The 22,836-nt window shown below is 41.3% G+C and overlaps 1 long non-coding RNA gene across 1 annotated transcript; it reads left to right on the top strand.

Moving 5' to 3' along the window:
- Window positions 1-1,645: 1,645 nt before the first annotated feature.
- On the top strand, window positions 1,646-17,831 carry LOC130611138 (uncharacterized). Its single transcript, XR_008975173.1, has 3 exons — window positions 1,646-1,850; window positions 4,105-4,198; window positions 17,731-17,831. It is a non-coding gene; the product is annotated as an uncharacterized LOC130611138 (long non-coding RNA).
- The last annotated feature ends 5,005 nt before the right edge of the window (window positions 17,832-22,836 follow it).

Genomic DNA, 22,836 nt, shown 5'->3' with positions numbered 1-22,836 from the left:
TATATTTTATAAAGTAACATTTAAAACTAAATTATTCAAGGCCTTGTAGTTTTCAATGACCAGCAACATGGGCTTCTCACACCTTCAGACTTCATACCACTACCACATCTCAACATGGGAGGAAGGGAACTAGAGAATCAAATGCTGTTGTCACTCTGACCTGACATTTCTCATCATCTTTACAAAAACACCCTTATCCCATCTAGCTCTTTCTATCACACTGAGACTTGGTTTGTTTAGGCCAATGTTTAGGCCAAATCAAGCATTTGCAAGGGAGTTCCTTATTTTTGACTGTAGATTATGATATGAAAAACTTCAGCAACAGAACTGCAGATACAACTGCTGCCATAATTTGGATGGTGTGAGGTGTCTGTGAAGCTTACTTCATTCTTCTAACATAACGGTCAGATAAGGTGGCTGCGCTACATTCTGAGTTGTGCTATTTTAAAGGAACTCTTTTAGTTCCACAGCACAGAAATTGTTGACTGTGAATATTTGCAGCCACTACAGGGGTAATACATAGGAAGAGGAGTAATGGAAGACTTGGTAACTTATTTTACCAGTGGGATATAATGGTTCCTCAGCACTTCCCTATTAAGAGAAAGAGGCATGAGGAAAAGATGCACTGTATGTCTTTCAAACTCTCCCTTGCTATCATTGCTGAAATTACATATCTGTATAAAGACCTACAGTATAATTTGTAATGCTGCACTCTCTAGCACTGCTGCTTTAATCACATGTATTATAGGCAACAAGATGTATGAAGCAGGAAGGAAAATATGTGTTGAACCATACTTGGCCTGACATCCCATGACTTTCAGGAGAAAGGTGAGAGTGACAGGTTCTGGAGGCTGAAAGTCAAAAGCTTAACCATCGAAATGCTGTGTGGAGATTCATGTTTCATATAACTCCCCATCTAAACCACCACAAATCTTTCCTCACCCGCAGCCATCATCAACAAGGGGAAGACAGTTCAACCTCCATTCTTGTTCCGATCTAAATATCTGTGCTGAAGCAACCACAAAAGAAGACCTTTAAAGCCAATAGTAGCCATAATTATATTGTTGTTTGGCCAGATACTCCACTAACTAGGAACTCAGCTCCCACAGGATGCCAAACCGCCACCAGATGGTTCTCTGAAACCCTTTTTGCCAAGCTCACAATGCAATTTGGATGAAGTTGCAAACCTTGTGATAGAAAGTCTCTTTCTGCCACTACCAGTATTTCTGGACCCCTCAAGCTTTTTATCCCCTGCATATGCCACCCACACATGGGAGATGCAGCTCTGGCATGCTCAGCCACAGCAGGCATGTTGAAACTTGGTGGTGTGGCCCTGAGAGAAAGTGTACTTCCAGCCTGAGCTCGTTGAAATGACACCCCACCTCTCCTTTTCGTCATGGTCTGTCCTTCCCATGGAGACTCCATATACCACATCTCATCAGTAAGAGGTGGATCAGGAGGGAAACCACAAGGCTGTCCTGCATATGCAAGAGAATGAGACCTAATTACGAGAGAAAGAGAGGCGGAAGTTTGTTGCGTAAGACCAGCACGGAACACATGAGCTTTGACTACTTGTGCTCTTCTCTGTGAGCCTGTCTTTGCATTCAAATGCCTGCCTTCTCTCGTGAACCATGGCTGTGCTTGTTGCTGTGGTTGAAAGGAAATTTCTAGGGGTTTTCCCCTTGCTGGAAGTCCCCTGCTTAAGGCTGCTGTTGCTGCGGAACTGTGTGCAGCCTTCTGGTCGAGGGCTGAACCCTGTAGTCTCAATCTTCAATTAGCCTTCCCTTGGCCCCTCCACAAGGCTTGTCACTGGAAGGTTTCTCCCTGGGGTGAGGAAGACACCTGCTTGCGTAAGTAAGACATTTTTATCAATCTCTTTAGAAGTGCTCAGTCCAAGAGACCTGCAAGGCCTGCAGAGCACTCTGTCTTGGCTTCAGGAGAGTGGGGTTTTCTGCAGAATGCTGCACAATGGCCACCAATTAATGTCGTTTCAGCTTTGCCTCTTTTGTCTCACTGAAGTTGCCTGTGTTCAGGCCATTCCCCGCCATGAAGATTTTAGACTAAACAGAAGAAAACAGGAAGGGCTGATTTAGGAAATCTCTTCACAAGCAGATCCCTTGCTCTCTGCAACTGCTCTAGGGACCCATAAGCAAGGATCCTATCCCTCTGTTACAAGGGACATCAAACATCTCACTAGGGATAGACACAAAGTATTCCCAATCAGGAAGTCAAGGAAGTTTGATGATATTGTTGCTTCAGAACAGTTGGAGTTGGAAACTCCCTCAGTGTCTGTAGCCAGTATTACTTTCTGAATGCAAAGACAGAGCGAGAAGAGTTATGGGAACACCTACCATGAGGCAGCTTCCTCAGAGCACCCACCACAGAGCTGAAATCCCCAGGTCATTCCAATGGTGAGAAATGGGAAACAGGCACCGTCAGAGAAAAACATAGTACAGGACCCTACTGCAAGTACTCATCCCTCTAGAAAAGTTTCTCTTTCTCTTCACTGAGTATGGAAGATACCTTGGAAGATGAGGTTATAGTTGGCAGCTCAGAAAGCCAGGTAGCTGAACACATACTGGTGGTGTCATTGACTGACCATGATTACAGGGGTTATAATTGTGTTCTTCCTTTCCCCTTCTTGCTGTGCTTTTGTGATTGCTGCTAGTAATCTCACTCACAATTTCTGCACTGCGGCCTGAGTTTTCATTATCAGAGACAGTTGCACTAATATTAGCAATCCCCTGGAGCCTGCAGCTTCACTTTGATAACTACTTTTTCTAACTGAATGCTTTGCATTTCACCTGGGTGACTACCACATGAGCATAATGCCATCCAACAGGGTTTTCTGCTAGTATAAAGGTTTTCTTCCATCTTATAGCCTTTAGTCATAGAAGGATTTCCTCCTTCCTCTAGCCAGGAAGCTGTATTAATTTGCTGAGCTTTCCAGCTCTGGGCCGTGAAATGGGCAGCACCTTCATAGCTGGAGTCAGGGGAAAATATCATCAGGTATGTTGAAGCCACTCAGCTGTCTGAGGAAATGGTCTGGCTCCTCTCCAGTCACCTGTAGTAGCCTCCCCAGGGACAGCGTGGCATGCAAACCATGAGACACCCAGCCTCCAAAATCTTCAAGAGTCTTCCAGCAAAATTTCTTCCCTGCTTTCTGGGATTACTTTGTGGTAACGCGGTGACTATTGGCCTGGCTTTTCTTGAAGAGGCCTGAAAAGAATTCAGTTGTCTTCACTCACCATCAGACAGCTTTTCCTGTGTCAGAGGAGACCAGCTGCTGCCTCATTTTTCTAGGTCCAACATGCACGCCCAAAGGTCCCCTGCAGCTACAGCCCTACCATGTGGAGCAAGCCCAGGATTTTGTGTGTTAGCACGGGGCTGTCGGTACACAAATGATGAACTGGGAGGATGTGTCTCCAAACCGTATTTTGGATAGTGCTATATGAAGGTGTCTGCTAGGAATATTATTTCTGGCTCTGACCATGGCTTCTTTGGACTCAGCCTGCTATACTTTCTACAATTTGCTTCATTTTCTCTCCAGAGCAAAAGGAACTTACTGGTGTACAGACCCTCTTGACATAATCCCTTCTTTCAAAGGACCGATTACATTGTCACTTTCTGTTTCTCTCCTGGTAAGTGTTGCTGCAGCACACACATCCGCTCCTTTAATTCTTCCTCCCCTTTTGCAACATGCTGCCTGACACAACAGCAGTCAAGAAAAATCTCCTAAAGGAATTCTTCTGGGCTTGTACTGTGCTTTCAAGGAGCACCCTCACAGCTTAAAAGTGCTGCAATGAAGTCCTGGTCATGCAGATGCTCAAGGTTTGTCAGGAATGTCCTCCGGGAACCTGTGATCTCTTTCAGTAATAAAAGCACACTTATATGGTGCTGACTAAGCTCCTGGTATTAGGGGACAACAGCAATAATCCAATTTTTTTCCCATCTGAACATCATTTTGCTGTGTTGACGTCTGAATCTTGACCCTTTCACTGGAGTTTTTTCTTGTGCTAGTGCTTTTCCAACTGCTGCTTGTTAAGCACTTCCTTGTGGTGGGATTTCCCTTGTTTTCATAAAGTATTTTGTTTCTTTCCCAAGACAACACCGTTCTTCATGTTCCAGATCGCTGCCCCATCCCAGCTGTTATGGAAGGCCTGTGACTTCTGATGATCTTGGTACCCATTATTAATTGGTAAGTAGTTAACCAACACAAGGCTTCCAGTTTCTTAGCTGAGGTTGTTTTACGGCATTCACTTCATTCATGGTGCCTGAATCCTTCATTTGCTATGCAGTGATTTACATTCTGCTATGATCCAGGTTTAGTTTATGCTCCCGAATTTTGGCTGAGTGGCAGTATTCCCTCTTGTCTCGGTCGCATACCTCTAAGTTGTCATGTATGTTTTCACCTCCTGTCAACATTCATGCATCGTGCACCCTTTTCCCAGGAAATCTCTTGTGCTGATAACAGGCCAGCAGGTGTTTCCTACCAAATGTTGTGGCTGCTCATCTCTTCTTTCAGTCTCACCTGCCTCACGCAGCTCAGAATATGCTGCAGAGTCCCAATAAATAATAGCCTATAACACAGGGAGCCTACACCCTCCCTGAAAAATTGATTTGCTTTTTTGAAGTGATCTGTAGGTATCTGAAAGGTCATTTTCTTTCTCATTGTACCCATTTTAGAGGTCTGAATACTTTAAATCATACTTTTGTGTCAGGCATTGGGGTTCCTTTACGTCTTTGCACCTCACTTGCGGAATTGGTTGCTGAAATACCTGAGCTGTGGGTACCAGAGCCTCGGAGGACTACTTATTTTTGCGGTTTCCAGGATTTAGCCTATGTTTCCAGGCAAAAAAAACCTTTAACTGTTAGAAAAATCCCATTTTAATTGCCTCTGCTATGAAATGGATTGCACAGGTAGCAAGGAAAACCATTCTCTGTTTCTGGACTGATTTACCAGCATGTTAACCACATAGAAAGAGACAGGCTGACCTTTCCCTTTGCAGCTATATTCAATCTGTATTCCTCCAACACTTGGGGTGGAAGACCTCTGTATTTCTTTAGACCTACTGATGCAGGCAATGTTAGAGTCCAAATGGAAGCTGGCTTTTGCCCATCTTCTGTCTCATGAATACAGATTGGTTTTTCCCCAGTTATCAGTTTTGAATGTCACAGGTTTTCCTTTGGCCCTATGCAGCTAATGAGACCTAGGAAGCTAGCTGCATTGTGATCCTTCTCTTTGTACTGTACGGTAGCCAAGAAGAGTGCTGTGTCACTGCTGCTGCTTGAGTCTCTTTGGGGGTGCTCTCCAACTGCCAGCACCGTACACCCTGTACTTTTCTGTTTGCTTATGCGTCATGCTCCTACAAAACGGTTTACTTTGTGGTTGGAATCAAACAGCCTTATCAAAATGCAACTCTTCAATAAAGCTGAAATGAAACATTTGGACCTCATGAAAACAGAATATTTTGCTATTTTGCAAGGGGGGGGTTAGGAAGGTGAACAGCTTCTCAGTTGTTGAGTCAGCATTTGGGGGCAGTGAGGGACGAAAGGACCTCCCTAAATGGCCAGAGCATTATTTCCTTTTAGTGCTGTTTTGACAGAATTAGAGACAATGTCAGAACACAAAGCTGCAAATATGGGAAGATGGTATTTCCATCTCGATCCAAAAGCAAATTCACAGCTGTTTGTAAATTAAAGCAAAGAGCAGCTCAGTGACTTGGGAGCTCACAGACATGTAGAGCTGTGCATCTGTCTGCACTTCAGGCTGACAGGGCATCAAGAAATCCTAACTCACCATGAGCTGTGTGCCTGTGGTGCTGAGCCCCAATAATACACCTTTCTAACAACCAGCATGTTCAACATCAGGGTGAACACCCATATAACATAGTGACATGGATCACAGGACAGGGCTGTCTCATAGACATACATGTATCTGTGTCCAAAATCATTCTCACCTGCCTATAGGGCTAGATTTTTAAAGATTTTTATCTGCTAAAGGGTGCAGATAGAGAACTTTGTGGGAATGAAGCACTGAAAACAGCAGTGGGAGCCAATTTGCCTCTATAGGTCCTGAACATGTTTGGAGATTCTTTCAGGTACTGTTGTTTACCCATATCAGTTCCTTCTTCATCAAATGTTTATTCACATATTCTTTCTTACTAGTACTGGGTTTCATAATTGAAACAAATAGCATTTAAGAAATAATATTAATGCAAAATAATATTTGCTCATCTTGTATGTATTTTCAAATACCGATGAAATTTATTAATATTTTGTAGTAAATACAGAATTAAAATTTACTGATTGGTATGGGAGGAAAAAAATTAATTTTGGTTGTAATCACCACAAAGACATTGTAATAAATTATTGTATCGAATTATTGTACCTGGGTGTATGCGCATAAAGGAAAGATAGGGGTTGCCTCATTTCACTGGGACAACTATGTTTTGAATCATCTTGCATACATCTAGTGTGCCAGGGGCATCTTGGGAGCTAATCAACACCTGTAAATCTCACAAAAAATACTGGATTCAAGTTTATAAGACAATCTTGTTAACTTCGGCCCAGTTTACCCTTAGATTTTACAAACTGATGAAGGTACACCAGAGGAGACAGTTTATACCTGCAAAGTGTACATTAACTTAACTCCTTCCTTGGACAGAATAGAAATATACTTTATGGAAAGTACGACTGCATCTATTCTATGGCTCTAAATCTTTAAGTTCAATAGCAAAAACAAAGAGGTCAGAAAAGGAGGGGGAGCAAAGTGACTTGCTGTGTTACAGCAGAGGAGCTAGAGGAAGCTACTCTAAGTCTAAACCACCACCATGCTCTAAATGCACAGAGATGGCAAGTAACAGGCAATACCTATTTCAGTCTTCCAGAACACCCACACAACTGTCAAAGCGGCATCAAGGGCTAAAATCCGATCAAAGATTTTGAACAAGGACCCAGTGAGCTTTCAAAGGACTGTTTTAGGGCCACCCTCTGCTCAACCCCTTTCCCAGTCACAGAACTTTGAAGAGAAGATGATCCAACTCACTGGGAGAGGACTGCAGATTTCCTCCAGCTGTAGTGGAGAGCAATACAAAGTAGCCCAGAGAGGTACCAGAGCTTCCTCCACCGACCCCCATGAAAACCAGCCTTGCTCTGGCACCCTGAGAGGAGCGTTAGCAATCAGCTTACAGGTACTCTGACATCCAGATATATTACCCAATGGACAGAGATGTCTTTTTTCAATGTTCTTTTAAGCCTCACTAAAACTTGCAGCAATGGATGTCCATGTATACCAAGTTCAGGTATGCAGAGCAAAAGGACTGTTTAGCTGTATGCAGAAAGGCACACCCACAAGGGTGCCCAAGGAGGAAAAGACGACAGCACGGCAACCTGGAAAACTAATCACTTATCTCAGGTTTTTATGGGCTCAGCTGAGTTTGACCTCTCACTGTTAGCAATTGGTTAGACGATGTAACTAGGAAGAGGGAAAATGTCCCTGTCCCATCTATCACACGGCAAGGAGGCTCCTTACAGCTCCCCTTCAGCACCTAAATCAGAATATCTGCAGCAGTTACCCTCCCTTAAAGATTTGGCTGTTCAGAAGCATCAGTGGGTTTCATGGTTGCAGAGGCTCATTGCAGGAAGTAAATTAATGGGGAAAACAGCTGAAAAGGTGCTTATAAAAAAATAAAATAAAAAAAATAAAAAATAGCAGTCTTAATATCTTAGACAACATATTTGCACTCCATTCTTGTAACAAAAGACATGATGAGATTGCGCGCGCGCACACGCTCATGCTTATTCTATGCTTTTTCGCCTCATCTGGCAGCCGCTTTCCGGTCCAGCAGACACTAACATCTAATGAGTCAAACTTCCCATTTTCAGACTAATCAGTCGGCTGCACTAATTGCAAATGCAAATATGCAAATTTATATTAATTAATTACTCTGCTAATTAGTTCTGCGGTCTTTTTGGGGTAATAAATCATTGTGCAGTGGAAGGGAAACACGTCCTGTCCCATTTCACTCCACATAAAAATTTAATGTACTCATTGAAGAAAATATATAAAAAAAAACCCTGATTCTGATAGCTCTGCTTCTACTGATGAGTCCCCCACAGAAAGGTATGATTGTAAGAAGGCTTTCACATCTCCAGCAAATGCCATCACTAAGGTGCCTGTTAGCAATTTAATTATCACATTATGAGCTCCAGGAAAAGCCAGTTTGCTGTGCTGCAGGCTGTGACTCTGAGCTCCGTAGTTCACACATTTTGCAGCAAATGCTGTTTATACATACATGAAAGATAATCTGGAGGAAAGCATTCAGTTTGCTCTACCTGAACGGACTGCTAAAGCTTGCGCTCAAATACTAGGAAGCTGGGTCTGCTAGAACCATCGGAACTATATACGCTTCAGACCTGAAGCCTCACTAGACCCCAGTAGAGAGGGTTGCCAGAAAAAATGAATAGTAGCTGAAGAAGAAACTGCTTGTAGAGCCCTCCTCTGGCCTTTAATTTTACTTTGGCTCTGATCCATTTTAACAGGGAATTTGAGGCTCCACAGCCAGCTTCTCATCTCCCTTGTACCCCTCATCTCCCCAGCACATCCCAGGAATGGGGGGTTGCTCCACTGCACCCCCTACTGTTGGACTGCCCAGCCTCAGGGGAGCTGTGGTCTTCCTTCGCCATGCTGAAGTCTGAAAGGTGCAGTGAGGAGGGTGTCACGCTGGTGGAGGCTCAGATGCCAAAGCCCGACAAAGTGCGGATGTCACTCTATCTACATATTCCTCCTTGTCGAACAGAAGAACATCCCCACAGCGTTACAAACCCAATAGCACCTGGATGCAGAAAGAGGGCCACTCAATCCCCTCACCATATGGATCTACATGAAGTCACACAAATACTGGGGTGCACAGTGCACCGTGGGCATCCTAGGAGCCAAAGGCTTTCCTAAGAGCCTCAGAAAGACATTAAGCAAAGTCCATCCTCTTATCTTACACAAGTTAAGCCACAAGAAATGCAGCACGTCCCACTGCTCTTGGAAGATTTCTTCAGCCTCCACTTGCTACTTTTCACTATTACATACCATCATTTCAAGAAATGTGAAACATTCACAGAGCATTTTCTGGAGAGTCTGAATGTGATCAAGTGAGTTAATCTGCCTCAGAGAGACAGTCTGAAAAACAGATAAAGATGTTATAAAAGTCAATAGAGCTCTTCTTGTATTTCTGAGATTCAGGCATCTCACATCTAAAGAGTCTACCAATATTAATAGAATAATTTTAAAAAGCATTAACAAATATTTTGCTTTATACTTGAAATTATTGGGTTTAAACTAAAACCATAAATGAGGTTTACAAGTAATTAAATTCCGAGAGCCTTTATCATGCTAGGTTTAGCCAGAACTTGAGCTGTATATTTTTCTCACAGTGTGGAATGATAGGATAGCTTCTTTCTCTTTTGTTTTTCTTTCCTACCCACACACTAGAATAAAATAATATTGAACTAATAGTCTGAAGTCCTGTGACTTAGGTTCTGGGAAACAGAGGAAACTAAACCAACTTAAATTAAACGAGAATTTAACAGCCAAAGATAAAATTAGTTTTTAGAAAGTTGTCATCTTTGCCTGAAATACTAACATACGCTAATGGCTATGCCATTTAACAGCACACAAATTAAAATACTAATCTAAAAGCAAACCACCTTTGTGATCTTTCTGGGTCTGCAGGATCCTAGAGTCACAAGGGATTCAAATTATTTGTTATAGAGCACAGTCCCCGCCGCCTACTGTGATTTTTGCCTGATATTTAAAAAACAGCTTTTTTTTTTTCTTAAAACCCTACAAGTTTTCAGAGATTAATGCATGCAGATTTTGACAAAACTCCACAAGTAACTCTTTAATAATGAAGAGGTATGAGGTGGTGATGGGACTTCGTTCTGGTTGTCTGTAGTGTTCATTAAAGAGTTACATTTAAATCTTAATTGCGCTGGGACATGAGATATAACTTAAGATATTTGACAAAGTCTCTAGGCCCTTTGATGGGTTAGTTTCAATTAGACAGCTTCAACAGCACATGCTTATTTTGCAAACTGCACTAGGCTTCCTCACGGCAGGCACTGGAAACAAAATAATCTCTTTTTTTGATTGTCTTCATAATATAGCTAAGAAAGTTTTGCAAATACTGATTTATGAAGAATATTGTCTTGATTCAGAATACTTAGAGTCACAAGAGTGATGCTAATAAAAATTCCATCATGATAGTCTGTGTTTATTCCCTTTCAGTTACTTCTGGCTGATATTTATTCTCCTGTCAGGGCTGTGAAATTAAGGCTTTTCTTAACATATAGGACAGCAAGACCCATTTGGCAATCAAGATGAAACCCAGATGAGTGTTAAGATTGACAGTGTTTTCACCCTTATAATTAGCTATTCACACAAATGGGGTTTTAGTTTGCACTTCTGCTTGGAACATGGCACTTCTTCATACAGAGAGCAGCATTCACATGTTAACATTTTCACTTTTGTTTCTTGTTGGCAAGTAAACCAGCGTACTTGCTATTGACTTCTGTTAGCTTTTTGCTATATATTATTTGCTACTTATTAGTGTCCTATTTAAAAAGAACTGAATGTGAGCAAAGCACAAACAAGAACTGCAGCGATGTCCCTTTCCTTTGCCCTGCACTGGAGGAGGATGTCACCTAACTATTGTCACTCTGCTGCTGCCAGGTAAATGCTTTCCACACACATAGTGCTGGGGCATCTCTTCTTTTAAGGGTTAACGACCCCCCTCCCTTGCTAAGGGAAAGACGGGTGGCCCCAGAGCAACAGAACACGTACCACGCCGAGCTAATTTGCAGCCTTGTCCTCAGTTGTGCACTGACTCAGTGATGTCTGGAGGAAGGGCGCACAAGTAGGAAACCTTATGGCAGTACAGCAGCCGTTGCCAGAAATTTATCAAGGATCGTGATGGGTTCTGAACAAGGTCCTGTTCATTCTAAATTGAGAAATAAAAGGCTCAGTGGTGGAAAAGAAAGCAAAAGGACGGCGAAAACGTTGCTGTTTTCCTAAATGTGAGATGCTACGGATTTGCTCGTACATATTAAGAGTTTTAAACTGAAAAAAGACAAAATAAAGCATCCTAAATGGACTTGTCTCAATATGTACTTAGGCTAGAGAGCTCACTGCAAAAAGAAGTGGATTTCAGAAATGTATGTTTGCAAAAAGGAATTGATATGCATATCAGAGTTACCATAATTAATTATAATAACGTTTTTGGGTCATGCTTCAGAGCTCACAGAATTCAGCAACTGTTAGAGAACGGGCTGAGACTTAACAAGGATAATCTCTTTTTAACCTTCATGTACACACTTTAGGGGTCTCTATTCAGCAATGGCTATTGCCAGAAAATAAATACAAGATGAGACCGATCTTAGATCGAAACAAATAGGAACAATTCCTGTGTTTTCAGCTGTGGACTATATTCCTACATGGCCCTTTCTCTTATGGGAATGATTGGCTTTTGGCAGTTGATTTAGTTTCTTTCCTAATTTTCTCTAAGGCTAGAATAAAAAGGGGATGAAAAAAGAAACAAGGAAAACTTGATCACTTGAGCAAAAGAGGTGACATAATACACAAGGTCTTTTGCACCAAACAAATTAATTAATATTGCTCATCTCTTTAGAAACAATTGCATCTACAACGGACAAGAGGACAACTATCGGGCTAGATTAAAATGAAGATTACATATAAAATCACTGAGGGAATAAAAAAGGAGGACAGACTAATGGTGGAGAAAGGCACAGAGGAGCCCTAAAGGCAAACAACAGAATGAATAAGTATGGTAACTGCAAACCACCTAAGCAAAAAATAAAAATAACAATTGGGGAAATAGCAGTAAAACGGGAAAACCATTTGTCTAGACCAAAGCTCCACAACCGCAGCTCATTGCCTCCAGGCACTCCAAGCACAAGGATGCCTTCTCACCCAAGTGGTAAGATATCCAGAGAAGCAAACTGACACTGCTGTTCGTATCTCTTTTAGGAGCAGAGCAACGCCACTCTCTCTGCTCCCACATCGGTGCAGCACCACCACCATAGCTCAGAGAGGACAGCTGCATGAGGAACAGGATTTGAGGTCAGGCCAGGTGGATACAGCAATGTATAGCAACAGTGGGAGCCCTGTGCTTGGATGCTGCAATTGTAGCTGCCCAGGAAGGCAGTGACAACAAGCATCTCCAACACCAATCAAGGTGTGAAGCAGGTCAGTGCTTCAGGGACAGGGACTTCCACTGGTGCCCATCAGGAAAATGGAACTGGAGATAAAAAGGTCTGGCTTATTCTCTTGTATTTCAAAGTCCTTCACTCATCTTTACTGGGGGGATACTTCACTGTACTACACTGAGGCAGAAACATAAAGCCTGCTATATGACAGGTTAAAATGAAGTTGTGGCTGCAAGACACCTTGAAATAGTTAAAGATAATCCAAAATTGGAATATTCTTCCAGTGAGTTATCCCAAAATGTCAGTATTTTATATTCCAGCCATGAAGAAATGTTGCAGTATTTACTTAATATAGTTCTCAACAGCATTTTCTTCCTGCTCTGTTTGCAATTCATGATACAGAAGGATGGTCGTTCAGAGGCAGGGTTTCAGTATGCCCTGGAAAACATATTATGCTCGCAGAACAAAAGCCATGAAGGAGAACTGGGGCCCACACCACAGCTTCCATGACCCAGTGTGTCTTCTAAGACAGGACACATTGTCATTTAACTGACTAGAGAAATACACATTTTGGGACAGCCCAAGGAACATGTTATTCCTGTTGGGATTTATTGACTCCACAGAGGAATGATTTTGGTTTTCTGAGTAGACAGTCAACAGACTTCACTAATGGTGAAACATGCCTAAGAAAATTCTGATTTGTGAAGGCAGCTCTATCACAAGAAACTTTTTCTGTCAAAGGATTTCCAAGCATCTCTAGTCTTGACCCCTGCGAAGACTTACAGTGGAATTCAATTCATCTAACATCAGCCACGAAAAAAACATTGTCTTGAGCAGGGTGTCTAACACACACACAGAGTTGGTAGAAAGTAACAGAAGTTGATTCACTGCATATAGTTTAGACATCCCAGGAGAAGATGGTGGCTGCTCTTTCCATTCTCTAAAAGCAAGTTTAGACAGTTGGCTTTCACTGAGCAGCAAGCTGGGGATACGTGAGTCATTGCATGGCATCACACGTACATGCAGGGCTGTTATTCACCCCCCATCTAATGTGGTGCTGAGTGAAATCTGACTGGGACTGAGCTCAGTGAAAAAAGCCCACCTTTACTGCCATCCTCAGTGTCACCCTCATTGCATATTTCTGCCTCAACAAAAGTGAAATGATTCTTTAGACTCTAAGTGGGAAAGACCTGCAGGTATAGCATGAAATAAGTGGCTGAGAGAAAATGTTTCAGCAGCCTAAGAGGCTAAGAACCTCTTTTCATTCCCTAATCAGAAAAACTCTCACTGAAAATGAAACTGATGGATTTGGAGTGGGATCTGATGAGATTTAAAAAGTCCTAGTGGTCTCACATTGCGTACAGCATTTAGGCAGCTCAAAACTGAAGCCTTGAAATGAGTGTACTAGTACTTAAAAGAAGACCCATAGTCAATAAAAATCCCTAAAAGAAAATAAATCAATTATGTTTTGGGGAGAATCCTTGTGTGTTTAACAAAGGTTTGAGTTGGGAGAAAAGATTTTTTTTTTGTTTTTTGTTAACCAATTACTAATTTTTATTTATCATTTGAATTACCCTCTAATGTAAAGAGCAGAGAGCAAAATGGCTTTGTATGTAGTTCTATGACATTCACTATCTAACTTAAAGATTTAACCTACAGGCTGGTTTTCAGTTAAACAATTTTTTCATCAGTTAATTTTACTGTATCCTAATTAGTTTGGGTTTTTTTAAGTGTTCTACTTATCCAGAATCAAATCTTAGCTTTGAGCAGTAATAGGATTGGAAATACGAAGGTTAAGTTTGTAGCCAATTCTTAAATCCGTTTTCCTCTATAAAGCATGTAAATTCACACTGTTTTTTCTGCAAGAGTGCAGAGAGACATATGTGTCATATTCAACTATAGCTTTACAATAAACAGAAGTTAAATGAAGCATTAGTGTACAAGATGATATTTGACCAAGGCAAAGACTTCTTGACCACACACAAGTAGCAATTTAAACATCTGACTTCCTTGAAAATGAATAATTCACTTTCCCTGGAAGAGGAGAGGCAGCCCAGTCAGATCTGGATGGATTTTATCAGACTGTGAAATAGCTGTGCTGTATGTAGAGAAATAATTGAGCTAGATCAAGCTGGAGAGGAACAGAAAAATGCTCATGCTGTGCTACAAGACCAGCAGTGTCACTGACCGTTCTTTCCTGCTCTGCCCTAAGTCTATCCTCTTCTAGCTCACATCACTATTGCCGCAGATAAATAATAATCAGCACCAGCACTCTAGCCTCAATCTATCACCAGTAAGAGATTTCAAAAGGCAATTGGCCCAGCTGGAGAAAACATCAAAGTGGAAAATATATTTGTGCCAAGGAAAAGTTATGCTTGTACCTGGGACTTGGACACATAAGGCTCTTGCGCACTTCTCTAGCCACCTGAGTACCCTTTTTTCCTAATCGCTTGCAGATATAAATTGGGCTCTGTGCGCATGGTATCAGCATACATGGAATTCACAGCAATATTCACAGCATCCACCTCTGGGAACTTGTCCCTTATGGTTTCATTCAGGAACAGATGTTTTAAGAACGTAGTTTGAATAGAAGTTTCATTATTTTCCTTTGAGGTTGAAAAATAAAATTGTTTTGCTCCATAAACTTCTCACCATTTTAAAGTTAGAACTAGGTCAATGGGATGGGACTGTGTGTGAGTGGGTTAGATACAGAGACCAAAAGTTGCTGAGCTCTCACTGTTTCCCACTGTATATTTGACTCACCACAGGAACTTGAGATAGCTCCTCTGTCTATGAAGCACTGATATGAACTCACTGAACCAGCAGGTGCTGAAGCTTAATTTCACTATCTACAGTACTGTGAGATCTTTATTTGCTGTGCGCTGTAAGAAGTGCAAAGTAACTTCCACAGTACCAAAAGTAACAGCAAGTAAAGTGAATTTATCTTGCACGTTTCCAATAGGAAGTCTTTGGTGCTTTGAGTATCTTTTCCAGCCGCCAATGGGATTTTGTCATTTTAATAGCAGCACACAAAAAAAAACCCTCAAGTTTTTATTCCGTAGTGCTACTTTTGTGCACAAATAGTTATTAACTTTGCATCAACATCTCCATGGATTAAACAGTCCCTAAGTACACATTGACAGCACGGATCATTATGGTTATGGACCCTTAACATTTCAAATGGGAGGGGAGGGAGGTTGTGTGCGTGTGTATTCATCTCCTTGCTCCCTCTCTTTCACAAACTATAAGGTTTAATAGCGATTAACACTAGACCACAGCACTTCTAAATTAACGATAGCCCTGCCAATTCTAATTGGTATTCTAATTAGTCTGACAATTCTACTAATTAAGAACATTAAACTTTTTAACAAAGGCTATCTTTTTTGTGTTGTGTTTGGCAAAATGGAATCGAGGGTATAAGGGAACCTGAACTGCTACTTCAGAGAATTGCTGATGATTAAATTACAAGGAACAAGAAACCAAAAAGACTTGGGGAGCAGTAGAAACATTTATCTATGGCAGTTAAATAACAGGAATAGGCTATCTGAATTATAGGAGATAACAAATGACAGAGAAAGAGATTAATAAAATGAAAATTGCAAATCCAGAATACACGGCTGAAAGAGGTTTGCCTTTCAGAAATCCTGATTTAGCTAGAAATGCCTTTGTCTGGAGAAAGCTCACATTACAAAACTTGCTTTCCTTCAGATATGAAACAAAAGCAAAGGGGGGGGGGGGGGGGGAAATTTCCACAATGCCAAATTTTCAGTACCTGTTTGTTTCACATCAAACAAAATGTCTCATTTTAGGAAAAAAAAAAAAGTTCCTTTTTTTTATTTTATTTTATATATATATGTGATTTTGAAAAGAAGTATCCTTTTGAATCCCTTTGAAATGAATTAAAGACCTTACTTTCTCAAGTGTTTTATCCTCAAAGTGAAATTTCAGTATATTGCACTTAATACATACAGTTTTACGCCGAAAAGTAATACACAATCTCCTGAAAGAAAACATATTCTAGTTTCTGCCACTTTATGTCACAAGGTCAAACTGCAAACACCTTGTTCATAATCCCTATTTCTGATTCCACAGGAGTCAGAACATTTGCACAGACTCTTTGCAAAAAACTCACTGATGTCAGTTAGTGCCACAAAAAGCAAATGAACAACAGACTGAATGGAAAGCAATGGAAAGCAATATTTACTCCAAACCCCACCAACCTGCACCTTGTAGATTTTACTCTTCCAACACCCAGCCTTCAAGGCATTGTGCAGGAGCTCTGCATCTCTCAGGATTTGCTCCCATGCTGTAACACTGGGTGTATTTACTCCATCACTTCCCCAAATCACTATTGCACTGCCTGTATTCACACTGTTCAAGGGCTTAGAGGTACAGGGAGAGACAGCTATTCCAGTCACCATCTGCTGGTGACAGCAAATGTTCTCCACATGGCTGTCTTCAAAATTCATAGCAAAGTACCCTTTTGAGATAAATTTTACCTAGATGGCTTTTTACATAGTGAGATGCCTTACAGGTCCAAATGAAGAAGGCAGAAGCCAGCACTCCTCTCTAGGCAGAAAGTGTGCTTCAAATTTCAACCCAAGCCACACATAAAACTCCAGAGCACACGAATGAGGCCTTAACCATATTATAGTATGCTCTTCAGAATGCATATCTCTGAATACTTTGTAAAGTGCGTTATTTTTTCTCTCCTGGTCACACCGCAGTAATAACAAATCAAACTACAATAGGCATCTCCCCAAAAATAGCAATTGAATTAAAGATGATCATGAAGAATCCAAAATAAGGCCAAATACATCTTAGCTGACACTATAAACAATGCCATGGGGGGGGAAAAGTAATGTAGAAAGATTCCTAACTTGTAAAACTCTATCCATATTCAGTACTGTTTCTGATGGCTACTGTTTTAGTATTTTGTGAACTGTGCCCTGTATGACCTTTTCCCAAGAGCTTAAAGGGTCAAGGCCACAGTAAGGCCATGAAAGCCAGGTAAAAAGTCAAACTCATACAGCAACTAGCACCACAGAATGAAACACAAGCAGCACTCGGGCTCAGGAAGCCATGCTCCCTTCTTAGGAAAGGGAATTTGGCCAGGAAAGAAGGCTTTTTGCCAAACTTCCAGGTGCATTCTGGCCATGGTTGCTTTAAACTACTTGGGGATTCAAACCAGTCCTCAGCCAGACCAAGGACTGAAATGAAAACTCTGGGCTGCCAAAAGATACTACTTGCTTTCCTTTGCACACTCTGTAAGGTGAAACTGCTGTGCAGAGCAGTTACCTCCAAAAACAACACTGTGTGCTTGAGGCTGTGGCATGAAGCACTGATTTTCATGATGCCTGGTGGCTGAGGAAGCTGGCAAGCTGTAGAGCTTACACAACTCCTTAGAGATTACACAGACATAAGAAATAGAAAGAGACAGAGATTACTGAAACTACTGTTTACTCCGGCTTATACTTGAACACATGATAACCTCACCTCTCTTTATAGCAGACCATAAACTCATGTTGATTTGGGGAAATTTTACTGACTGCTGTTTGACAATGCTGATTCTGAGAGGATGTCCACAAATCTTACCAAAAATATCTATTCAGGTATAAGAAAAACCCTCACTTGAGCTCTACTTCTTTCAGTTGTGTATTTGAATAGATGGGAATTATTGTTCTATTAATCTTCTCTTGTCCTGGGAAAATTATGAGGATTGCAGTGGGAATTTAAGGAATTTACAGTTTACAACATCTGTGTGTCTGCTTGCCCTGGAAATTTGGTGACAAATGTTCTGAAACAGGTTTTTATAAAGATAAGAAAAAAAACTAGATCTGCAGCTAGAAGTAATGGAGTTGTTCATGCATCACTGAAAAAAATGTTCTTTAAACATCAATTTCCCAAAATGATTTTGGAAAAAGATCATTACAGCCCAATCTGAATTCAGCACCATTTTACAGCTGAGCTGAATTTGGCTGTGCCTTTCACTTTCTCAGAAGCTGGGGGATCGAATCCAGAAAACAGATTTATAAAATCCTGTTCTATTTGTGGTCAAATTCTGCCACCAAATCTCTCGAACTGTCAGGGGAAAACCGATCTTTAAGGGTAAAACACCTTAAATGACCCAGCTCCTACTCCCGGCAGTGAAAAACTTTCTCTGTGTTGAGGTAAAATGTGACAGTCAAGATCCTCCAAAGTGTATTGCTGTCCATCTTCCACTGCCTTCAAATCAGTGAAGATACATATAGTTTTGTGTAAGAGGAAAAAGCAGAAAGACCAGAGGATCCAGGGACTGTACATTTCATATAATCTTCTTCAGAGAATAATTTCTGTAGTGCTTATCATATAGCTATTGGGCTCTTCATTACTCCTGACATTTGCATTAAGTGCCTCCCTTTTCCTCTTGGAAAGTAACATTTTCCTACTTCATAGGAGTGGTATAAAGAAAAACATTGAATTCTGGCTTTGGTTTACTTCTTTTTATCTTGGGTTTGGTTTTTTGTTTTTGTTTTTTTTTATTAGTTAGTTTTTAACCCAAAGTTACTTTTTTCTTCAATAAGAAAAGATCTCTGGTAAGGTTTTAAGTAAACACCATCACATTTCAGATGCTGGCTGGCAATCACAGGTGCTAGGAGGAGTCAAAAGCGTAACACAGATTTGGGAAGATAAGGGAAGCTATAGTTTGTTAACAGCTTGGGATGCCTGGCTGCACAGCTTTTCTGCTTTTTGAATGGAAAATTTACTTGCCTTCCTCAGACCAGTATCTCAGGAAAAGCTCTGTCCAAGGAAGGTTATAAATTCAGATAATAGAAGGGAAACCAAAAGGAGCAGATATTCCCATTACAGCAAGCCTGAGTCATCCTGCCCCATACTTCATATTATTCCATAGAAACAAGCCCTTCAGCCGAGCTGTGCTGTTCAGAAACTACCTGCCTATTTGCACATAAATAGAGGTTTCATAGCTGTAGCTCTGGCATTCTCTACCTTCAGCTACTCAACTTCTCAACATTGATAATCTCCTTTCAAAATTAGTTTAAAGGAATTGTTATTTCTAAGGTCTTCCCCCCCCCCCCCCAAGATGTTCAGGCATTATTTCAACATACTGCTAAAGTTTGCCTGAGGAGTGCACAAAAGAGAAAGGAAATGGTGATTCTTAGTTAAGAGCTTACAGCTCACCTAAACCTGGATAAAATTTCATAGGGGTAAAGAAAAGTCATTCCCTTAGCCTGAGGGCTTTCTCCCTGCTGAGTTTCAAAGGTCTGCTGCAACTAATGGAAATGTCAGTTTCTCATGAAGATTGCAAGAATCTTTTATGAAGCTCCCCTTACAAAACATCCTATAATTTCCTGGGGGGTAACTGTCCACCAGAAGTTGACATCACTCCATCAAGTTAGTGTTAACTTTCCTGTTTCCTTCTGCTTTGCACTTAACTTAGAGCAAGTCTTAAGCAAACTGTTCATCTCTGTATGCGCCTTCTGTAAGGGCATTCTGCTCCTCTAATTGGTTTGGTGTCAGTGCCACACATTCAGAGGTCCCACTGCTTCCCAGAGGGTCATTGCCCCAGCACCACCTCACCACACAAGGCTCAGCACACTGTTGCTTCCCATGCAACAGATAATTTCACAGGGAGAAGACTGCAGGAAGGGAGAAAAAGTATCAGGAACACCCAGATGGGTGATCTAGGGAGAGCATTCCATCAGGTGCCTCTTGCTGTGGGAGAGTTGTACTGGGGAGAGGAAACCAAATCATAAACCTTAGGGATTTTGTAAGGAAGAATGGCCACACTTTACAGAAGAGAAAGCATGCATCACAGCCATGGGGTCTGCTTATAAGGGGAAGCAGCATAGGTCTCTTCCGGGGTCATGCACACCCACACTAACTCCTCTAGAGAGGACTGGCTGCAAGGTCCATCCCCAAAACCATGATTTGATGGGGACAGAGACATTCTCAAAATGGAAACACGGGGGAAGCATGCCTGTGAATCACTGTAGCCACCAGCAGACTACAGAGAGGAAAAAAGCAGCATCACTAACTAGCTGTTTGACAGAGATTGCCATTAGAGAGTAGACATTGATTAGCAGCATCAGGGTGTGTGCTACAGCTAAGAGTCCCTGCTGCAGCCTCTAAAGGCTAACTTACTGATCTCAGAGCATCCTTAAGGTAAGGTAACAGAGAGTGTGACAACCCCAGCCACCAAGTATGAATAAAATAAGAAAGTTTCTCAGATGTACCATAGGGTTGCTTCACACCACAAAGCAATAGGAATGATCTTAACCCCCTGCAGTTTCAAGAAGTGACACAGCTTCATGACTGGTCTGACTAGAGCATTTTTCCCCATGGAAAGAAGTACCTTAAATCCCATATTGCTGCATGGTACATATGACCACTTAAGCTGGTAATAAAACTTTCAGCCTATACTGTGCCATTACTTTTATAGGTGAAATACATTTTATTAATCTTTAAAAATATGTATTTTCAATTTTAAGATTATTTGGTCCCACCCTTTCTCAACTCATTTATATTAAGTGTAAGCCAGGAGTAGCTCAAAACTAAGACGGTTAAGCCAAATGTATGTTATATCTAAATCAGACCCATTCTGGTCATGTCTTCCAGAAATCTTAGAGGAATTTCTGGTCACAAACTCATTTTTGCTTAACCATCAGCAATTAGTATTAGAGACCATTTTCAGATTCTAAATTCATGTTTTACTGAAGCGACTCCCATTAAAATAGAGTAACTAACCCCTCTGCAGCTCTTCCGTATTTGTCCCTAACAGCCTATTCAAAACATAAAACTAAGGATGTCTGATTAGAGCAAAAAGTACATCCTCATTACAGGGAGCTGAGAGCAGAGCACATTTATAATAATTTGCAGCATTAGCAGATGGGTTAAAAAAAAAAACCCAACAATTTTCAGACTGAACTCTTGAGCTAATCTAGGTTATTCCTCTGAAGCCAGGGGTCCTTATTAATGTCATCTTTAATATCTCCTGGGAGAAGGACGTATATCCTTGAACACCATTTTAGCACTGGTGGGAGAGGGCTTAGTCAACTTGATGGGAACATCAAGTTCCCCTCACAAAGCAGTTCATAGTCTCAGGCAGCACACTAGGGACACAGAGAGGCAGAACGGGGCTGGGTCATCGCTGGACAGGGATACACATCACCTCAGTTCATAGTGCGCTATCTGCACACAGGACAGGCACCCAGCATATGGCACATTGGTCTTGGTTCCTCCCTCAGCAGCTCCTTCCGTAGGGATACAGTCCTGCCTTCACCAGAGGGTCCCAGTTCTGCTCAGTCTTAAACTCACTGGGGCTGACAGACCAGAGCCCTGCACAAGACACCATCCTCTTTCATTCTACTTTTGTAAAAGAAAAATAAAAATGAAAGTGAAAAAAAAACACCAAACCCAAACAAACTAAAACCAAACCCCAAAACCACACAAACAAAAGAATTCCAAAAAGGTCTTCCCATCTCCCCCTGAGCTCCAAACTCAACAGGATCCTGGAGCCAGAAGCCATTGTTTTTCATACTGTTACCTATGTATTTGCTCTGGCTTAGACACTAAACACTGCAGCCTGACCAGACGTAAGCAGGTTTGGAGAGGGCATTTCTGGTCCTCCTGTGGTGTTTAGGCTGTGTATGTAGGTGCTGTGGGAGGAAGGCAAACTCATGCCAGCTCATGAGTGAAGAAGAGGGAGTTTGGCATTGTGGGATTGTCACCATGACTTTACACACACAAGGAACAAAGTTGCTGGGATGTTTAGTGTCTATGTTAGAAAGATAAGGAAATAAAGAAGAGAAAAAGATTTAGCTAACCCCCTCTTCTGAACAGTACCCCACTGACCACAAGGTCCCATTGCTGTCAGTGGGTGACCCAGACCACCACACACCAAACTGGTCCTGAGCAAACTTCATTAGAGTTTCTTAATTCTAATGATTCTTATTCTAATTCCAATGTTTCAGCAAAACTGGGAGATAGGAGCCAGTTGGGAGAGGATGATGAAGAAACTTAAAGTAAAAAAAAACAAACCACAGTAGAGACATTCCATGGGTATCCGATGAGCACGCACTGAAGTTACTGGAAGGGCTCCCATTGATTGCAGTGCAGTTTGGGTCAGTCCCCCTGATGCACTGTGGAGGCTCTGCAGTCCTTTGAACTTGGTATTATTTCAGTGAATGTATTAATGTTTGGCTCTGTTAAGTGTATTATGATAATACTGCTTTGGAAATAGAGTCACTTATAATTCAAAACTATACAGTAAAAAAAAATCGTGGTATGTGCTCAGTAACATATTTGTTGCTGCGCAGCCATTCTATAGAGTGCATTTAACTGTGTTTTGTGTATTATTCTTAACATGCATTCACAGTAGACAGCAAAGCAGCAGTTATGGGGTATGCTGTGAATGCATATTAACAGCAGTACACATTTGCATATCATGGATCCATAATACAAAATGCGTAGTAAAATCCTTATGAAAAGTTATTATGCATGCACAGTAGAAGCTTTTTAAACCTTGATATCTCAGCTATTTTGTTTCTCCACTATTTATTTGAAAATATTAAAAAGGTCAAATGATGGATTAAGAATCTGCAAAAATGTAATGTTACT

The sequence above is a fragment of the Pezoporus wallicus genome, unplaced genomic scaffold (assembly GCF_028554395.1).
Source record: "Pezoporus wallicus isolate ANWC-B61680 ecotype Strahan unplaced genomic scaffold, APGP_CSIRO_Pwel_v1 scaffold_11491, whole genome shotgun sequence".
Lineage (NCBI taxonomy): Eukaryota > Metazoa > Chordata > Aves > Psittaciformes > Psittacidae > Pezoporus > Pezoporus wallicus.
The sequence above is the reverse complement of the archived record's forward strand: the minus strand, read 5'-3'. Positions and strand labels throughout refer to the sequence as shown.